Source organism: Tachyglossus aculeatus, chromosome 23 (assembly GCF_015852505.1).
Source record: "Tachyglossus aculeatus isolate mTacAcu1 chromosome 23, mTacAcu1.pri, whole genome shotgun sequence".
Taxonomy (NCBI): domain Eukaryota; kingdom Metazoa; phylum Chordata; class Mammalia; order Monotremata; family Tachyglossidae; genus Tachyglossus; species Tachyglossus aculeatus.
In genome coordinates, this window is record NC_052088.1 from 17,552,417 (window position 1) to 17,573,667 (window position 21,251).

Consider the following 21,251-nt stretch of genomic DNA (forward strand, 5'->3'; position numbering starts at 1 on the left):
TCAGTAGCTTTTCATGTAGGAAAGAAAAGGCTTTGCTCCTAAGACGAGATTCTCGCCAGGTAACAAAAGAACACACGTGTATCAATATGGAGGGCTTAAAATTTGTGGTCATCGGGTCGGTACTGGTGGCTCGAATTTGGGCTGCAACCTGGACTGAGTTGCCTTGGTAACAAAGTACACCATCAGCTGGGACATGCACAGACCATACAGTGGGAGCTGACGGGCTCGAATGCTCTGAAACACCTCCAGTGCGTCGCCGGCTCCCAGAGCAAGCCCCCTGTAGTCTTCCGACCAGCGAAAAGCATCAGATTGCGGAGAGTCTCCGAACTACTACCACAACCAAGCCGGTCCCTATCAGCATTTGCTGATAGTTGAGATTGCGTTGCCAGCAAGGCTGGCAAAGGGGAGCATGCCTTGGGCCTGACCAGATGACTTCCTTTGTGATTGAGAAATCAAGATGGCAAACAGTCGGACCAATGAAGTTTCAAGCCTTGTTAAAATGCATACGCTAATGGTGGAGCAGGGAATAATTAGAGATGAAAGATGAAAACTGCTAGTATAAACATAGTATCTGCAGGAAGCTTTTTTGTTTGCACTTGGCAAAGGATATTGTCAAATGACGGGGAGAGGGTGGTAAGAGAAGGAAAGCGGAGAGCAGGGTTGTGGGGGTGACAATAGACAGGGCAGCCAAGAAAGGACTGCTGAAAGAAAGCTTGGGTTCTAGACTGTTGAGTCCATTGTTGGGTAGGGACCATCTCTATATGTTGCTGACTTGTACTTCCCAAGTGTTTAGTACACAGTAAGCACTCAATAAATACGATTGAATGAATGAATGACAAGTAGCAGGGCCAAGGAACCTCCACTCTAAGGGCAACCTACCTGGCTTCCCTTACTACACATTAGATTGTAATATCTTTGAGGGCAGGCATTGTGTTTTCTAACTCTTTAGTACCTTCCCAAGCACTTAGTATAATGCTTTCTGCACAAAGTAGGTTCCCAATAAATACAGCTGATTGACTGACTGAGCCCTTCTGGCTCCCTAAAGCCTGATCCCTTCCTGGTTTCTCTCCCTTCCACTCCCCACAAAAGCTAGCATTGGCCAGCTCTCTCCTTAATCCTTCTAACTCCAGTTGTTGACTGGACAGAAACTCTTGACGCTTGTGTATAGTAGATTTTCACATGAGAATAGCTAATATGATTATTGGGAGTTTTTTTTTAAAAACATTAGTTTCGTTCTGTAAACTACGGTCCCTTGGGCTTTAACTACACTACCAGATGTATTCTTTGGCATTTTGATTTATAAAAACCCAGACAGGTTCAGTTTCAATAATTATTTTGGGGCAGTAGGACCGGAGCAAAAGAAGATTGATGTTCCCTAAATATTTTGAACAAAAAACGCCACAGAATTTCTCTTACTCTACTATGGGTCAGATTTCAAAAATCAGCAATAAGACTTTTTTTTGGTTTCATTTTCTTTTGTGATCTGAGTGTCACTTTCAAGCAACAAAATAATTTTACAGTTGTCCTCTCAGTTAGAAGGGAAGCTCTTTGCAGACAAGGAACAGGTCACTTTGTTATTCTGTAATTCTTAAAGCCTCCAGTACAGTGCACCACACCAAGTTGACCCTCAGTAAATGCTACTACTATTACTACTTTCCCTGAACCTAGGTCAACCGATTTGATAGCGGGAGACTCCATGAGGTCTTCCACTCACCAATTCCATAGCATTAGTAACCATTATTCCCCAGATGATTAATAAACCAAAATTGTGGTGATGAGCCTAAACAGCCTTCATGCACCAAACACAGTTATAAAAGCTAAATCCAAGCACCATCCCTTGGAGAGAGAGCTAGCGAGTAGGGAAAAAGGGAAAGAAGAAGATCCCAAAATAAAAGGCGTGGGTCTACTATCATCTTTTCAACTGAGACCCTCTAAGAGAATACTGAATCTCTATGTTCCTCATGTATTCTGCCGATGAAATGGGCCATTTTACTCGCTGTATAATTCAGAAGGCTGAATTGATATTTGTAAAGAGTTTTGAGATCCCTCACTGAAAGGCATGAAATAAATGCAAATGTTAACCAGGATTTTCGTTATGAAAAACCACTTCCCTGCAAGCTAGGCCTCTTTACTCTTCCCCTCTTTTTTCTAAACCAACATTATGTTGGGTGTGAATGCAAGAAAAGAGGGGTAAGGAAAAGAAACACCACAAGCTTCTAGAATGAATGATCTATAGGAAACAATTCCAAGATAAATGCCAGTCGGTTCTACTTTCCAGGGAGAAAGGATATTTTCCAGCATTTCACTAGTGAAATCACAATAAAATAGTGTTCCTTCACATCCATGCTTGCATGCACAGCATAGATTTATGGACTAGCCAGTGATTTCCATCATTAAACCGAGTACCAATGAAGATTACTTAAAAAATACTCTCTTCATCAACTGCACATCCACTTTTGCTTCAGGTTCCATTTTCAAACAAGTAGAGCAAGAAATTAAACTTAATTGCTAGACTAGGTTTAACATACCCAATCTTAAAGATAAAAGACTCTTTACCAGGCTATTGCACGGCCTTATCCTGCGAGTCAGCGGCTGGAACCTGAAGAAGGGTGAATGCTAAGGTTTTTTTCCACCTGGTGATTCAGTGGCCTTTCCATAGGGTATGATTTTGTTGTATTATGTGGGGTTGGAGGTGGTCATTTCTACCTTTCTCAGCATTCAGCCAGTCTTGGGGTGCAAAAGAGACAGCAGGCCAGATCTTTATCTCTCACCTACCTTTTCCTCCCTCAGGAGTAGGTTTGGACTTCAAGCCACCTGAAAGCTGAATTTGGGCCAATTAGTTCCATCATCTAAAGAACCACAGATCTGCTGAAAACAAGTGCCCCTGAGCTATCGTTTGGTTGGAAGATTATTTTGATTCTTTGCTTCTCCCCCTCTCTCCTCTTTCTGAGTGTTGCTGGGAGAGGGCAGGAAGATCAAATTTAAATCAAGTTAGTTTTGAGCCTGGTCAGAAGCAACACCTAGAGCAGCCATCAAATGGTACTCAAGATCGTGTACTCTCCATTCATCCCCTAGTGGAAAGAGCACAGGTCAGAGGACCTGGGTTCTAATCTCTTCTCTGCCACTTTGCTGGGTGGCAAGTCATTTAACTTCCCTGTGCCTCAGTTCCCTCACCTTCAAGATGGGGATTTAATACCTATGCTCCCTCCTACTTAGAATGTGAGCCCCGTGTGGGACCTGATTATCTTGTATCTACCCCAGCACTCAGTACAGTGCTTGGCACATAGTAAGTGCTAAACAAATATCATCTTTTGCACTCTTTATAAAGCAAGACTGTCAAAATATTAATCAGAAGTTTTTAATTGAGGACCTACTGGGTGCAGAGCCCCAAACTGAGCACTTGGGAGAATATAGAGAAGCAGCATGGCTCAGTTGAAAGAGCATGGGCTTTGGAGTCTGAGGTCATGGGTTCAAATCCCAGCTCCTCCACTTGTTAGCTGTGTGACTTTGGGCAAGTCACTTAACTTCTCTAGGCCTCAGTTACCTAATCTGTAAAATGGGGATTAAGACTGTGAGCCCCCCCATGGGACAACCTGATCACCTTGTATCCTCCCCAGTGCTTAGAACAGTGCTTTGCACATAGTAAGCGCTTAACAAATGCCATCATTATTATTATTATTATTGTAGCCTCCCCAGTGCTTAGAACAGTGCTTTGCACATAATAAGCACTTAATAAATGCCATCATTATTATAATCAATAGAGAATCAGTAGGAGGGGTGCTTACAATTTAGCTGGGGAGAGAGAAGCTAAAATAACTTTTAGCGATCTCCTCCTAGGCCTTTTCCCCCAACCTGGTCTTGCTGTGTCTTGGTGACTTTGGGAGCCCAGGGTGATTATTAGCTAAGTCACAAGTTGGTTCAGGCCAGACCCTCCCTCAAGGGTCACTTGGAAAATACTAGGAGAGGTCTGGCTCTTCGCCAAAAGGGTGAAAAACTCCATCCACCCCAAGGATGAAGCAGAATTATAGTAGGGACTGAGCTAAGGAAGTTTTTCCAGTGCGGTCATTGGCGGATATTTTGGTACACCTTTTATTCATTCATTCAGTTATATTTATTGAGCGCTTACAGTGTACAGAGCACTATACTACAGGCTTGGGAGAGTACAATATAATAATACACAGATACATTCCCTTCCCACACCAAGCTCACACCTAACTCCTGTCCTCAAAATCAAGTCAGAACTATCTGCATGTGCTAATGGATTTCTCTCTAACCAAGCTACACCTGGGATCAAAAGGAAGCTTAGTGTTGATTAACTTGGTCATGAGCATAATTTGTGGGGATCTTAGTCTAAATCCAGCTTCTCTGTATTCCCATCCCATGGCATAACCGGATCTCTTGGTTGGCTGGTGGTCTTATACTTTCAGGAGTTGTAAATTCTACCTTGCAAACCTGTCCTTTAGTATTTTTTGATAGCAATCTTTCCATTTCTGCAACTAACTAGATTTTGTTTTTGATGTTTCCTGGTTTGGGAGTTTGAGTTAGTCATTGCCACTGGGATCTATACGACACTATCACTGGATAGTTATACGTCTTCGATGAAGGTGAATTTAGGATGTTTAGAAACTTTGGCTCTTGATCGATGGAATATAACAATACAGGCTCAAATGAAATCCAGAGTGGGAAAGAGTTCCTTGGATTCTAATAGTGGCTCAGCTGCCTAGCACAAAGAAATGACTCAATAATGGATTGATTGACTTACCCCCAGTTGGTTTCCTTGGCTAGGGTTACACAACAGGTCCCGATGGACTCTGAGTTATTTAAAAGGTCTCTGATCAAGGTTCCTAGCCACAAACTGTAATTACTATTTATATGGCATTCCTGGAAAGCTGGTCTACTCAAGTTAATGATGAAGGAACCATAAACGTATTTATGGAACCCTCGGACCTTTCTCAAACACTCAGAACACTGCCATAGAAGTTTAGTTTAATGCTCAAGGAGGGCAGAGGGGGAAAGCTAACCAGCTTCAAATGCTTACATACCCTAGGCAGTCTGGCTTCATTGCACACAAGCTGACACAAGCAAACTTCCCTAGATACACAAAGTTTTGAGCTGGGTACTCACAGGTCAGCACATGGAACAGGATATCCGGTAATTCTGCCAGAGTGTATGTCAGGAGGCAGAAAGAGAGAAAGTGAAAGGGTCCTTCTCTGAATGTAAAGCTCTATCTAGCTGGCTGCTTGATTGGGCCTCATTCCCAGAGAATTCTGGGAAAGGTAATTTCCAGGCAAAAGTGCTGCAAGAATGTTTCCTACTACCCCCCTCAACCCTTGACTTCAGTTCCTACTCGAAGAGAAGCTTGCACATTTTCACAACAGCCTCTACCTACAATCAATCAATCAGTTAATCAATTAATCAATGCCCAAGTGGACAAAAGAGATGGCAAGGGTGCTCCTCACAACCTGATCACCTTGTAACCTCCCCAGCGCTTAGAACAGTCCTTTGCACATAGTAAGCGCTTAACAAATACCATTATTATTATTATTATTATTTTAAACAGTTCATTATACTTACAAGCAAGGTGGAACACCGGGTTTTATAGACAGGGCTTTACAGTGCCAAGGTAATGCTAAATAACACTTCAAGCAAACAATCAATCAATGGTATTTACTGAGTACTTTCTGTGTGCAGAGCACTGGACTAAGGGCAAGAAAGGGCACCTAGTACTGAGACTGCTATCATTTAATCCAAAGTTTGCTGTGGGCAGGGAATGAATCTGTTTATTGTTATATTATACTCTCCCAAGAACATAGTACAGTACCCTGCACACAGTAAGGGCTCAATAAATATGACTGACTGACTGAATGAATGAATGAATGGTTGAATGAATTCAATAGGGAGAAGACAGCTGGGTAGATTTTTGGTTTTTTATTTTGATGCCAAATTAATCAATCAATTAATTGCATTTGTTGAGTACTTACTGGGTGCAGAACACTGTACTAAGCCCTTGGGAAAGTACAGTAAGAGACTGAGCAAATGATTCTTCTTTAATTCCGAAGACAAAGCTCAATGTTGAGGTTGTCAGAATGGTATTTCTGTATTTACCTGTAGGCCTGAAGGTCAGTTTTGAGATCCTGTCACTCGGCATCGAGGAAACAAAACGTTCATCAAAACTGCTGCTAAAATGACTCGGTGGCCAGTCACATTCCTTGACATTCACTTTCAGCCCAGGTAGCCTCTTGCCGTAAAATAAGTAAGCAGGATAATGTTTATCAATAATAATAACAATAATAATAATAACGATGGCATTTGTTAAGCGCTTACTATGTGCAAAGCACTGTTCTAAGCACTGGGGAGGCTACAAGGTGATCAGGTTGTCCCATGGGGGGCTAACCATCTTAATCCCCATTTTATAGATGAGGTAACTGAGGGCCAGAGAAGTTAAGTGACTTGCCCAAAGTCACACAGCTGACAATTGGCAGAGCCAGGATTTGAACCCATGACCTCTGACTCCAAAGCCTGTGCTCTTTCCATTGAGCCATGCTGCTTCTCTGACTGCTGCCCCAAGTTACCCCAGACCTTTGGGTAGCCAGGTAATAAATAAAAATGTATGCACTTGTTTGGGAGCTTTATAATTCTAAATGGCTTGAAGTGATGTTCTCATCCTCTGTCACCATGGAAACAGTGATAAAATTTCTTACAGATACCTCAGAAGCAGGACTACCTACACCCACGGTAGTGGATAATGGACCTCCAAGGAAATGCAGAACTTCTTGACTGCAATAGGCTGATCCATAAGAAGAAACCTCTTCATTACCCTAGGTCTCATGGACAAGCCAAAAGTGAGAATAGGTTGATAAAGAAAAAAGTAGCAAGCAAATGTTGAACTTCTGGAGTTTTCAACATTACACGAATTTCCTTCCCCGCTAAGGGAAAGTTCTACTGAGATGTTGACAATAGTGGAATGAGATCATCCGTTTTCCAAGAGCCCAAAGCACACAGCCAAAACTGGACAGGATGAAATTATTTAAAAATAAGTTGATGTAAAAGGAAGAAGTAATGTAAAGTAATCCCACAGCCCAATGCGCCGTAAGTGGAGAACCACAGTCTTTTCAAAGTGCTAGAAAGACGAGAACATTTGACCCTTTTCGGGTTGATGCATTTTGGAGGGCCAGAGGAAAAACTCTAATTTAGGCTGGAATTTGGGCCTCAAGGTCACTCAATCCTTCTGGTTTAGAAATGTTTTATTACACTGCTTCTTTCTCTGAACTCGCAGTCGGTTACTTCTTCTAAGAATTAAAATATTCTCTACGCTTTTGAACCAAGCCTGAAACCTTTATGCCATTTAAAAAAAATGGAGCAGTGTGTGTGTTTGTGTGTGTGCACACGCACACATGTGCTTGCTCGTGTGAGTCTGTCCTTCTTGCTGTCAACTCACCTTGGACTGTCCAAAAAATAAAGGCATCTTCTTGAGGCTCTTCCCCTCTGGAGTTTCTCAAAGGCATTCTGCTCTCACAGGATATCAGGCCTGATTTTCAGTGGGAATAGAACTGGAGAAATTAGGATTCATTTTCCAAATATTTTCTCCAATTTTCCAAACCGAACAGAACCTCTCTACCTCCTGGCTCACCTAGTTTCAATGGCATTGAATCTTTCAAAGGGAATGAAATAATTCCATACAGTGCTTAGCATTTCTGACAGCTTACCTCCCACTGTCTTCTGTGCTTCATAAATTATGCTGCCTCTGAATGTGAGCCGGGCAGCACCATTTTCCTGGTCCCTTGTGATTCATGGTTTCTCTTAACTATGTCAGTGCCTCGTCAGCAAAGCTACTCCTGTTGGGTAGAATGTGCCGTGAACAGCCTCTTGGAGGGCAGATTGCTAATTATACAACGGTGATTTTTTTTTTTTTTCATTTTCAAGGTAACTAATAACTATTAACTTTAGGAATTACTTTTAAATTCAAAAAACATTACCGTTTAATTAACAATCTGCTCTCTGCAATACACTGTGACCTGAGAAGTCACTCTGGTGGTAATGTGCTGTTATCATTAAAATTAACTAACAAAGCAGAAGAACGGAGCTGTTCAGGTCAGATATGGAGAGAGTATAATTAAAAGAAAATGAAACTAAAAACAAGCACCAGACCAGAAGATCAACATAGCACAGACAGCCACGGTGCCAAGCTTCCCCACACAGCAATGCCAATGCACCACAGCCCTGACCTGAAGCTCTCCACCTCTTCCAATCTTAGGCTCTTCCTGAGACCAGGCTGAGCCAAGTTCTACAGTGGTTTTGTAATGCCGGCACAAAGGAGTCAGGGTGGGAACTTCCCTGTCTTTCAGCAGCCTGCACGGCAATCTGTAATGTACTATTTACTCCATTTAGTAGTATTGAGTCCCTATTATGCTATACTAGTCATAGCAGAAATACAAGACCTATCCCCTGTCCCCTGTCCCCAAAGGGCTAACACTTAATGTAGATTTTATTATTTTACAGAAGAAAACATAAAAGTCCATCAATGGTATTTATTGAACCGTGTGCAGAGCAGTGTATTAAGCGAGTTGGCAGACACCATCCCTGTCTTCAAGCAACTTTACTAGTTCTTCCTTAAAGTATTTAAAAGAAGCAGTGTGACCCAGTGGAAAGAGCTCTGGCCTGGGACTCGGAGGAGCTGGGTTCGAATCCAGCTCTGCCACTTGTCTGCTGTGGGACCTTGGGCAAGTCACCTAACTTCTCTGTGCCTCAGTCCTCTCATCCGTGAAATGGGGATTAAGACCATGAGCCCCAGGTGGGACATGGACTGTGTCCGACCTGATTAGTTTGTATCTCCCCTAGCACTTAGTACGGGGCCTGGCACAAAGTACGTGCTTTAACAAATGCCATGTAAAAAAGCAAAAAAAACCCCACTCATTGATTCATGTTATTTACTTCAGAAAGAAGAACTGCTCAGAAATCTTTCAGTGAACAGAATTCTTCCTTAGGCTTTATTATAATTCTGTATTGTTTGAAAAGGCTCTAGGAACTTCTGTTTGTGGTATCTAAAAAAGGTATGGCTCTAACACTAGAGATTAGATTGTGAACCCCCTGGGACAGGGACTATGTCTGATCTGATTATCTTGACTCTATTCTAGTGCTTAGCACATTGTAAACACTCAATAAATGTCTCTATTATTATTATTGTTATTAGGTTATTGAATACCTGGTCCAATCTGAGTCTTGCTGCTTCAGCAAGGAGACATTCTTGGTCTGACAGTTATACATGGATTTCTCATTTTTCACTGCTCATTTTCAAAATCAGCAAAACTCCATGAAGGTGTCCCCCATGTAAATGTCTTCTCATAAAAAAGTCAGAGGCCCTGGAAAATGTTATTAAAAAGTTCGGCTACAATTGCCATTGTCTGGATTTATATCATGTCAAATAATCCCAAATTCTCAATGTTATTTTATGGAGATAATCTCATTAGTCCTTAAAGCCCCAAAGTGAGGTTCACAGCGATACCAATTTATGGAGAAACCCCCTCCCCCCTCCCCCGCCATGTCCCTGCCCAGCCTCTTTCAAATGCTGGTTCTTGATTTTCTTTAGAGTCTAAAATCCACAACAAATCTTGTAGTGTTCTAGACAAATGTACCTTCAGCAGAATGGTCTCCCAGTCAGGAATAGGCTGCAGTATCTTCTGTATGAAGATGGAAAATCTAAATCACAGTGAAGATAGGTGAAGGGGACCTGGGACACTGTAAGGCAGACCCTACCAATTTCTGTAGTTGTAGACTGGAGCCTGGGAGGGAGCAGGGAGAGCTCTGGCTTTTCTAGAAGGCTATGGGGCCCTGAGGCAATTTTAACTTGGCTGACACTTTTCTCCTGCTTCCCATGTTGCTGCTCCACAACCCTAAATCCTCTCCAGTGTCCCGGCCATCCCAGTATGGTTGGGATCATAGGCTGTAGTGGAAAGCCATAAAGCCAACTGCTGTGGGACAAGGCAGCCCTGGGCAATGTTGCCTGAAAACAGCATGCCAGGCAGAATCACTTGAACTATTTCTAGCCTGAGAGCGAAGATCTGCTCTATGACAGGGTCTACACAGTTGCCATTATCTGGACAATTATTTGGATAAAAATCAATAGATTTACCCAGAACTGCTCATAATTGAAGAAAAATTGAATATTTTGACGTGAATCATCCTGACTGATGGTCTCAAAAGCATGAATTGCAGTAGCCCTCCATTTCACATCAGTATTTATTTATTTTATGATATATGTTAAGCACTATGTGCCAAAATAGTGCTAAAATCCACCTGTTCCTCTTCATTCAAAACGCTACCACATTAATACAATCACTCATCCTATCCCGCCTGGGTTACTGCATCAGCCTCCTTGCTGACCCCCCAGCCTCCTGTCTCTCTCCACTCCAGTCAATACTTCACTCTGCTACACGGATCATTTTTCTACAGAAACGTTCAGAACATGTCACCCTGCTCCTCAAAAAACTCCAGTGGTTGCCCATCCACCTCTGCATCGAACAAAATCTCCTTACAATTGGCTTTAAAGCACTCCGCTACCTTTCTCCCTCCTACCTCACCTGGCTACTCTCCTTCTACAACTCAGCCATCACACTTCACTCCTCTAGTGCTAACTTTCTCACCTTGCCTCAGTCTCACCTGTCTCAGCCCCTGGCCCCTGGCCCACATCCTGCTCCTAGCCTGGAACATCCTTCATCCCTCAAATTCAACAATTACTCTCTCTCCTTCAAGGCCTTATTGAAGACACATCTCCTCCAAGAGGCCTTCCCAGACTAGGCCCCTCCCTTTCCTCTTCTTCCACTCCCTTCTGCATCGCCCTGGCTTGCTTTCTTTGTTCTTCCCCCTTCCAAGTCCCACAGCACTTATGTACATATCTGTCATTTATTTATTTGCATTGATGTCTGTCTCCCCCCTCTAGACTGTAAATTCACTGTGGACAGGGAATGTGTCTGTTCATTGTTGTACTGTGCTTTTCCAAGCGCTTAGTGCAGTGCTCTGCACACAGTAAGCACTTGATAAATACGATTGAATGAATGAATGAATGTGCCAGGTACTGTAATAAGCACTAGGGTAGATACAAGCTAATCAGGTTGGACACAGACCATGTCCCACATTGGGATTATAGTCTTAATCCCTATTTTACAGATTAGGTAACTGAGGCACAGAGAAGTTAAGTGACTTGACCGAAATCACACAGCAGACAAGTGGTGGAGCTGGGATGAGAATCCAGGTCTTTTCTTCTGCCTCCCACCCACCAACTGTAGCTGCCCCCTCAAGGCTCTCTTCTGGGTCTCCTTCTCCTCTCACTTTCTACTCATTCCCTTGGGGAGCTCATCTGCTTCCATGGCTTTCACTACCACCTCTCTACTGATGTAATAATAATATCTGTGGGATTTGTTAAGCACTTACTATGTGTTAAGCACTGTAGATACCATGATTGGGTAGATATGGGATGATCAGATTAAACATAATCCCTGTCCCACAGTCTAAGGAGGGTGAGAATAGGTGTTTAATCACCATTTTACTAATGAGGAAACTGAGCCACTGAGAAGTTAAGTGACTTGTCCAAGGTCACACTGCAGGCATGTGTTGAAGGTGGCATTAGAACCCAGGGCCCCTGACTCCCAGGCTTGTGCTCTTTCCATTAGGTCACACTGCTTCTCTCTCTTCTCCTACCTCACTAATCCAAATCTCCCTTCTTCTCTGCAATCCTACATCTCTTCCTGTCTCCAGGATACTTCTACAAGGATGTCCAGCCAACACTTCATTTAATATTACCCAAAACTGAACTCCTCATCTTCCCTCCCAAATCCTCTGTTCCCTTGTCTCTTTCCCTTGGCATTATCCTTCGTTCCCTTGTTTCAACCCCTTTATGTATTCTATTGCCAGATCTTGTTACATTTCCAGAATTTCCATCTTTCTTTCCATATAAAACACCACCATACTGGTCCAGGAACTTGTCATATCCATTCTTGATTAGTGCATCAACCTCTTCACTGATATCCCTGACTCCATGCTGCTGTTTTCTAAAAAATCATTCTACCCATTTCTTCCAATTCCTCCCAACTCTCCAATGATTACCCATTCCCCTCTGCAGCACGGAGAAACTCCTAACCATCGGCTTAAGTCACTCAATCAAGTCTCTCCATCCCATTTATCCATTCTTCTCCCACTATATCCCAGCTCACTCTCTTTTATTTTCCCAAGTTACCCTATTCTCTAGGCCTTGCTCTCGTCTTTCCCACTGCTGCCCTCTTGGCTGACTTTTCACCTGGAACCTCCTTCCACTTCCGACAGACCACAGATCTGCCCATCCTCAAAGCCCTCCTGAAACCACATCTCTTCCAAGACACCTTTCCTGATTTATTTCTATTCTCCCCAAGTTATAACCCTCCACTGGCACATTGCACTTCTATGCTACCAGAGCACATGTGAATTCACAGCCTCCCATTGCACTTTTATATATATATATATATATTACAAATACTATTAGCTAAACACAAACTTATGTGCTTAGGGAAGCAGCGTGGCCTACTGAATAGAGCATGGGCTTGGGAGTCAGAAGGACTTGGGTTCTAATTTCAGCTCCACGACTTGTCTGCTGTGTGACCTTGGGCAAGTTACTTAACTTCTCTCTGCCTCAGTTACCTCTTCTGTTAAATGGGGAAGGAGAATGTGAGCCCACTGTGGGCCAGAGTCTGTGTCCAACCAATTACCTTGATTCTACCCTAGCACTTAGTACAGTACCTGGCACATAGTAAATGCTTAACAAATACCACATTTGTTATTATTAGTCTTCTAGACTGTGAGCCCACTGTTGGGCAGGGACTGTCTCTATATGTTGCCAACTTGTACTTGTACAAGTACTTGTACTTCCCAAGTGCTTAGTACAGTGCTCTGCACACAGTAAGCACTCAATAAATACGATTGATTATTATTATTATTTACATGCCCCCTTATTCTCTTACCTCTGTAAATTATTTTAGTGTCCGTCTTCCCTTTTAAAATGAAAGTTCTTTGAGGGAGGAAGTCTACTGTATTCTCCCCAGCATTTAGTATGGTGCTCTACACACAGTAGTACTCAATAAATACTACTGGTTGGAAATCAATGGATCAGTGGCAGAGATTGGAATTAGAATGGGAACTTCGGCTTTTTTGTTGGGCAGTGGGCTTTTTGATCACTTTCGCTTCTATTTACAAACGTAAAAAAGAATAACAAAAATAGTTGTTTCAAGACCATTCCAATCATTGTTGTTATTTTGAATAACCAGTATTTGCTGAGTTAGATGGTTACATGTGTCATTTCAACCTCTTTGTTGGATTACAAAAATTGTATGCAGGTCACAAGGCTGAAAGTGTTGTGAATAAAGACACTGTTATTTAATGTTATTGAGCTTTCTGTGACCTTCCCCACCTGATCCACTAGGAAGCGGCCTGCTTACCTGATGGCAGGTCCGCCCAGTTGGCCGGTAGCCTGAAAGCCAGGGGATGCTACAAATGATCTTTTAGTTGCATTTCAGTCTCTTACCTCTCCCCGCTTATCTCTTTCTTCTTCTTGCCATCTCTGTTAATTGAGTCCCAACCTGGGCTCCTGATAACTTTAATAGGAAGAGAAGTGCCACCGAATGTTAGAGCATTGGGCTAACTTTGAGTCTGCTCCCAGGTCTACCATTTCCCCAGTGTATGTTGTGGCAAACGATTTAGGCTTTCAAAGACTAAATTTCTCTTCAGGGGCAGGTAAATCCTGTTGCAAACTGGGAGATCTTGTGTTAGAAGGGGCCCCGGGATCCGAGTTCAAGGCTTAATCATTGTGACGGGGGAGTCCTAGGCTCTGGTCTTCTTCCTTCCTCTCTCCCTCTGTACCTTGCTGTCCTCCATTCGCTTTTCCCTCAGTACTCTGCTCTCCTAGGTTCACTATGGTCAGCCTGGTCAGTAGCGGCAGAAGAACCTGATTAGGGCCCTGCTTCTGGGCAGCAGCATTTCCCTCTCAACATCGATCCTCATCAGTTTCAGTTTGCGGGCAGCTCCATTGAGAAAGAGCTTCTGCATCTGCATGGGAACGGCAGCACCGCCAGTTGTTGTAAAGGATGTTGTCTGCATCTGGTCAAGGTGAGCTTTGGGCAGGCTACCAATTTGTTCCTCTCTGCCCAGCTGTTAATTTTGTTTAAATACGAATGTCTCTCATATGAATGGCTCACATATTTTCTTATAAAATCTGCTACCTGTCTGGGTCTTGGAAACAGCAAGTTTCAGAGATGATTTTTATTGCTCAGTTCTAACCCTTTCAAAAATGGGGAAACTTGGCGTTCAATATTTAAACATTTTGTATTTTGCTGAATACTTGGATACCTGGATGTAAAATATTTAACATTTCTAAGGATCCTTTTTGGACTCTTCACTAAACATCGAAGCCCAGGAGGAAGAGCTTTTCAACATCTCACACGCTTCCAATGTCATAAACCATCACGCCTTTCGTAGCAAATTGGTCCTCCCAGCAGTAACCTCAGGCATGTCCAATGTCATTAAAATCTTGATGTTCTAATGCCTCTCGGATGATCCAGGGTAAGGGATGCACCTGATTCTTTGAACTTCAAAACTTCTCTCTTCAAGAGAGTAGGAGTGGATTCCTTTTATCTCTAAAACGTCAGTTGGTTTCATATGTTTTAACACATTCTCTGAGAAGAATATCAAGCGTGGATTGGAATATCTTCATAGGAAGTTCTGTGTGGAAGGGCTATTTTTAGTTCAACTCTAGCCAATTTTAGTTCCTTTTTCAGAATTTTATTTTCTGATTTGGGACTCGGGCTCCATGGAGGAGGAGTCAAAATGCCCCAGGGCTAGGCATGGCTAGTCCCAACATCTTAAGGAATGGAGATGAGGCAGATCTCATAAGGAGAGTAAGCGTTCATAAGAATGGATGTTTCCATGTTGTTCTTCATACTGGCCTACCAGGGGCTCCTCCGAGACAAGAGTATCAACTGCTTGAAGAGAGGAGCTGTTTTGTGACACTTATGGTGCTTATCACCCATCCACCCTGTGACCTCAGCAGGATGTGAGTCAGAGGTGAAAGGTCGAGCATCGGCCTGCTGCATGACCTAACCACCTCAGATAACTGCAGGAAACATCCACAACTTCCTGCCTCAGAATGCCCAGGTTCCGTGTTCTGGGAAAGAGCCAGAGCAACTTAAATTGCACATTTACCCCTCTGGACCCAAGAACGGGAATTGCCGGAAGTTTGCCAGGTGTCACCTGTCAAATGGAAATGCAAATTCATTTAGCAGATGGAAGCCTGAAGTTATAATTGGGCAAAGCTTCCATGTGGCCTTCAGCAACCCAAAATTGTCCTCTGTTGGCCTAGAAGAGGCCTGGGAGATGGTGGAGGGATATATACCAGAATCCCAACAGTCATTACTCCTGCAAGACAGTGTCGACGGCCATTGCTAGTCCTTCTGGCCATGGAGAGCCTCTGCCACTGCACCTGACCTTCGCAATACCATTGCACCCCTAAAGGGGTGAGGAAAGCAAAAGAGAAAGTTGAGGGTTAGAGTTAGGTTCAGGAGAGGCAGTCGCTTGGGCATCAGGGGTGGCGATCTGATCCCAGAAACTGCGGCAGTGGAACGTATGTGACCATGCGTGGAAACAGCGAGAGAGCTGGTCCCGGCTCAGGTAGCTTGACGATCAATCCTTTGGCACACATGCTAGGGGGGGGCTGATGCCTGGAGTACATCACTCCGTCCATTTCCATGGCAAGAGAAGCAACTGAAGCAATACCATAGGGCTCCTGTCGTGCTGGAAGCAAACAACATTTCCAACTCCTTCTTGTGGTTGACAAGTCCAAACACTTCCCAAACACACCTCTCTAGGTACATACTGCAGGATGGGTAGCTCTTTGAAGATGCTGTCTCTGGGTGTGGGCCCAGACTTTAGGCAGAGGCTTCCTGGCAGTGCCTAGAAATACGGCCTTTATGGTGGAAGGTTCCCCCTGAAAACAGACTATCCCTTCCGATCCCTTTCCACGTGGACCTTTTCAGCCTGATGTAACCTGAAATTTGGCCACCAACCACAAAGGAACATCACCCCAAAACCACATGAAGATAAGCTGAAAAAGACCTCTTCATGACCGCTTGACCTAATCAGCTAGAAAGATGTGGGATTTGACTCAGGTGGTTAGAGCCCAGTCAAAGACTATGGAGCTGCAACCAGCCCTGATGATCAAGGGCTGAATTTGGAGCTCAAATCCTGAATCACCAATACCGAAGGTGTAATAACCCTCCTAGCCTGATAATTGTACCGTACCCCGCCTATAATGAATGGGAGCATTCACGGCTGCTCTGCCTGTTTCTTAAAGGTGGGGATGGTGGACGCAGTTGATCCGTCGCTTTGTCATCCAACTTCTGGAGCCTGCCCGTTGGAGTTCGCGTCAGATACAAGGAGCTTCCCCGGGTGATGAAAAATCTGAGGCTAATACATGTCCAAGCCAGAATATGCGTGTATCTGCATGTGCTAGCAAGGGTGGGGGGAGGAGAGAGAGAGGAGAGAGAGGCATAGAGACAGACACTTGGCTTTCTTACCAAATATTTTGTAGTTTGTCTTTCCTTGTTCAGCATTTTAGAGCCACTTGCATGAAGAAACCTAACACGTCTCATAAGCAGGGAGAACTGTTTCAGTGTTCAGCAATAAACTAGATTAAACACTATAAGTTATCATTTAGGTTAAAAGAAAGATATCCTTGACAAGCAAGTCCCTTGAGAAATGCACTGAGTGATATCACAGGAAATGATTTCTGGACAATGCCGAAGAGTATAACTGAATCATTTCAAACATCTCTTGCACTTACAGGAGAAATGTGCATTTATTAAGATGCCTGATTGACTACTTGATAAATCTAGTCAGAAGTCTCCTGGAAACCGAACTTAGGTAGAAGGGCTTTGCATTTTGACCAGTTTGTAGTTGGTTGCATTCAGACTGTGTGATCTCAATAAGAGACCAATGAAAGAGAGCAGAGAAAGAGGATCAGAAGCCCACGACAACAGTCAATTAATTGTATTTACTGAGTGCTTACTGTGTGCAGAGCACTGTACAAAGCACTGGGTACAATATAGCATACATATTCCCTGCCCACAAGAAGGTTACAGTCTGGATGCTTGCATGGATAATCATCATCACAGTGACCTAATGTGTTTCAAAATACTACTCCCCCAAATCCCCCAAATTTTCTTGGACCCTTGCTGGGTACTTGTGCACACAGTAAGGCAAATAACTCTCACAGGCAGACATAAGCAAGAAAAATATTTCTGTACTAATACAAAACCAAGAGACTAATGGCCAAATTAAAACAATAAATATCCAAATACAAAAATATCAATACAAAATAAGCCACATGATTGAGGAAATCTCACAATGTGCTTGATTGTGTTATATTTGGGGCCATTAAAAAACAACAACATTTTAAGCAACTGTGATCTTCAGAAATAAAAGGAAAAAATGCCCTTTAATTTATGTTATTCCTTCCAAACTGTGACCAGTAAACAGAAATTCAGCCCTGCAAAGGCAGCTTTTCATAACTGACAGGTCAATTTTGAGGAGTCTAAATTATGGAATTTCATGGCATGCCAAAATTAATAAACTATAATCCACTGATCCATAGTTTTACACTAGCCTGTCTCTATGTAAGGTCAAACTGGAAAAGTTTTCTAACAGGCATTTTCAGTCTGCCTTTCTCCTTCCGATTTGCTATTCAATTAGATGTTTAACTAAATAAGTATGATCTAAGCAATAAGACCCTCTAAAAAGTAGGAAAAAAAATCCTCCTAATTTAGGTTAAAAACAAAAGTAATGGCAGCAGAAGTGTCTTTAAGTTTTGCAATAATCCTTCCAGTACTTTTGCATCCCAAAAGGCTCCAGATGTGACCAGCCACTGCAAAATGGTAAGTTGTTTATCAGCATTCTGTACTGGAAAGGGGCACCTGTAATTTTACTCTTATTTTGCATCAGCTTGTTGAGAACTCCTAAAATCACAGCCAGGGGAGGTTTGGGGGCAACGACCCGTAAACATCTTTGGGGACAAGCCCTGTGGGTTGCTGTGAAGGGGACAGTCCTGGCTTCGGCCATCTCTCTTTTCTCTGCTGCTGTTTGTGTGTGGTGACTCGACCGCCTTTTTCTAAGGGCTTTCAGGAAGGAGCTGGAGCTTAGCAAACAGACAGAGCGAAAATGCACCAGTTAGTTGCTCTCTCTCTTTCTCTTAAAATAACTGATTAGTTTTGATCTTTCAAAGAACCATGTTGGGTTTCTTTTTCTTTCTCCCCACTCCCCCTCTGCCCTCCTTCTATTTTCTGGCTGTGAGGGCCACAGTTTGCCGAACAGGCTTCTCTGTTGCCCACCTCTGTCTGGGCTGGAGGTTTAGGAAACAAACATACTTGAACCATGTGACAACAATTAACCACTTTGTAGAACCACAGCTTTTTTTTTTTTAATAAAGCATGCTCCTATTGACTGTGGAACTCGTTTCCATTTTGCTCGTTGCTGTTTTCCCTTCCTGCTCCAGCCTGCTTGCATCTCTGCTGCTCTTTACAGGCATATTGCAAGATACCTTCTTTTCTAGCTGGCACGTTAACAAAACCGATGTCGGCATCTTCACTTTTGCTTGACTGCTGGTCCCCCCCCCCCCACCCCCGCCCATTGTGCAGCAGGGTGAGCTGCAAAATAAATCACTGGGTGGCAGAAGTTTGGTGAAAAGTTACTTCTTTGTTCATGTCAAGCGGCTACCAATTCGTGAGATTAAAACCTTACCATTCATTCAGAAAAAGACTTTGTCCCTTCCTGGAGCCCTGCACTCAAGGATTGTAAAAGGGCTTTGCAGCCATTAGCTGAGGGCAGGCACTATCTGTTCCCTTCTTCTGGTTGGGGAAACTGAGGAACAGAAAGACTAAGCAGTTTGCCCAGTCAGAACTCAGCTCTCTGCCTCCCCACCATATAGCCTGCCTCTGTCCAGCTGAAATTATATCACATTGTCATCTTCTAGTTCTGCTGGGTCTTGACTAGTCCTGTGTCAATACCGATGGATCAGTGGAGAGCATTTATTGAGTACTAACTGTGCAGAGCATTGTACTAAGTGCTCGAGCCCTCCATCCAAACTGCTATCACCATTTCATTCACCTCACCTCCCTTCTCTCCTTCTACTGCCCAGCCCGCAACCTCCGCTCCTCCACTGCTAGTCTCCTCACTGTACCTCGTTCTCGCCTGTCCCGCCGTCGACCCCCGGCCCACGTCATCCCCCGGGCCTGGAATGCCCTCCCTCTGCCCCTCCGCCAAGCTAGCTCTCTTCCTCCCTTCAAGGCCCTGCTGAGAGCTCACCTCCTCCAGGAGGCCTTCCCAGACTGAGCCCCTTCCTTCCTCTCCCCCTCGTCCCCCTCTCCATCCCCCCATCTTACCTCCTTCCCTTCCCCACAGCACCTGTATATATGTATATATGGTTGTACATATGTATTACTCTATTTATTTATTTATTTATTTATTTTACTTGTACATTTCTATCCTATTTATTTTATTTTGTTGGTATGTTGGGTTCTGTTCTCTGTCTCCCCCTTTTAGACTGTGAGCCCACTGTTGGGTAGGGACTGTCTCTATGTGTTGCCAATTTGTACTTCCCAAGCGCTTAGTACAGTGCTCTGCACATAGTAAGCGCTCAATAAATACGATTGATTGATTGATTGATTGATACAATCATATTTATTGAGCGCTTGCTGTATGCAGAGCACTGTACTAAACACTTGGGAGAGTACAATATAACAATAGAGATATTCCCTGCCCATAATGAGCTTACAGTCCAGAGTTGTCCAAGTTCTTGTTCAAGTACTTATATCCCATCCCCTCTACTGCATCAGTCTCCTTGCTGACCTCCCTGCCTCCAGGTTCTCCCCTCTCCAGTCTATAATCCACTCCCCTAACCACGTCATTTTTCTAGAAACATCATTTTGAGCACATCTCCCCATGCCTCAAAAACCTCCAATGGTTCTGTTATATTGTGCTCTCCCAAGAGCTTGGTACAGTACTCGCACATAGTAAGCATTCAATAAATACAATTGACTGATTGACTGACATCCATTTCTGCATCAAAAACTAGAAACTCCTCACCATCAGCTTTAAGGCACCCATTCAGCTCTTTTCCTCCCTATTCATCCTCATTCCTCTCCCACTATAACCCAGCTCTCATATTTTACTCTTTTAATACCATCCTACTCACTGTGCTCTCCCAGTACCATTCTACTCACTGGGCTCTCCCAATCACTTAGTAGGGTGTTCCGTACATAGTAGATGCTCAATAAATATGATTGATTGATTGATTTTGCCATCGACCCCTTGCTCACATCTTCCCTCCTGCTTAGAACTCCCTCCCCCTTCATATCCAATAGTCACCACTCTCCCCATCTTCACAACCCTACTAAAATTATATCTTCTCCAGGAAGGCTTCCCTGATTAATCTCATCTCCTCATCCTATTTTCCTTCCCTACTGCATCATCTATGCACTGGGGTTGGTACCCCCTAAGCATTTAGATAATAATAATGATGGAATTTATTAAGCGCTTACTATGTGCAATGCACTGTTCTAAGCGCTGGGGAGGTTACAAGGTGATCACGTTGTCCCACAGGGGACTCACAGTCTTTAATCCCCATTTTTCAGATGAGGTAACTGAGGCACAGAGAAGTTAAGTGACTTGCCCAAAGTCACACAGCTGACAATTGGCGGATCGGGATTTGAACCCATGACCTCTGACTTCAAAGCCCGTGCTCTTTCCACTGAGCCATGCTGCTTCTCACCCTATTCCCCATCCGTACATCACTTATGTATATGTCTTTATATTAACTCACTTATGTATATGTTTGTCCATATACAATATGTTTATATTAACCGTAATTTATTTTAATGCCCGACTCCTCCTTGAGGGCAGGGACGTGTCCACTTCCTCTACTGTACTCTCCCAAGCACCATAGTAGGGTGTTCTGCATATTGATCAGAATAGCATTAGTTGATGTGATCCCTACTCTCAAGGAGTTTACAATCTAAAAGATAGCAAGTGATGATGGCAATTAAATTTGACTAGATACACTAGGCTAGAACTGACTGTAAAGAGACCCTAAAGTAAGGTCCCCACACATCTTTCGGCCCTGCCCTGGTGGGTTTATGCATTCCAGCACTGAGCACACTGAGAGCATAGCCTGCAAAGTCTGGAGC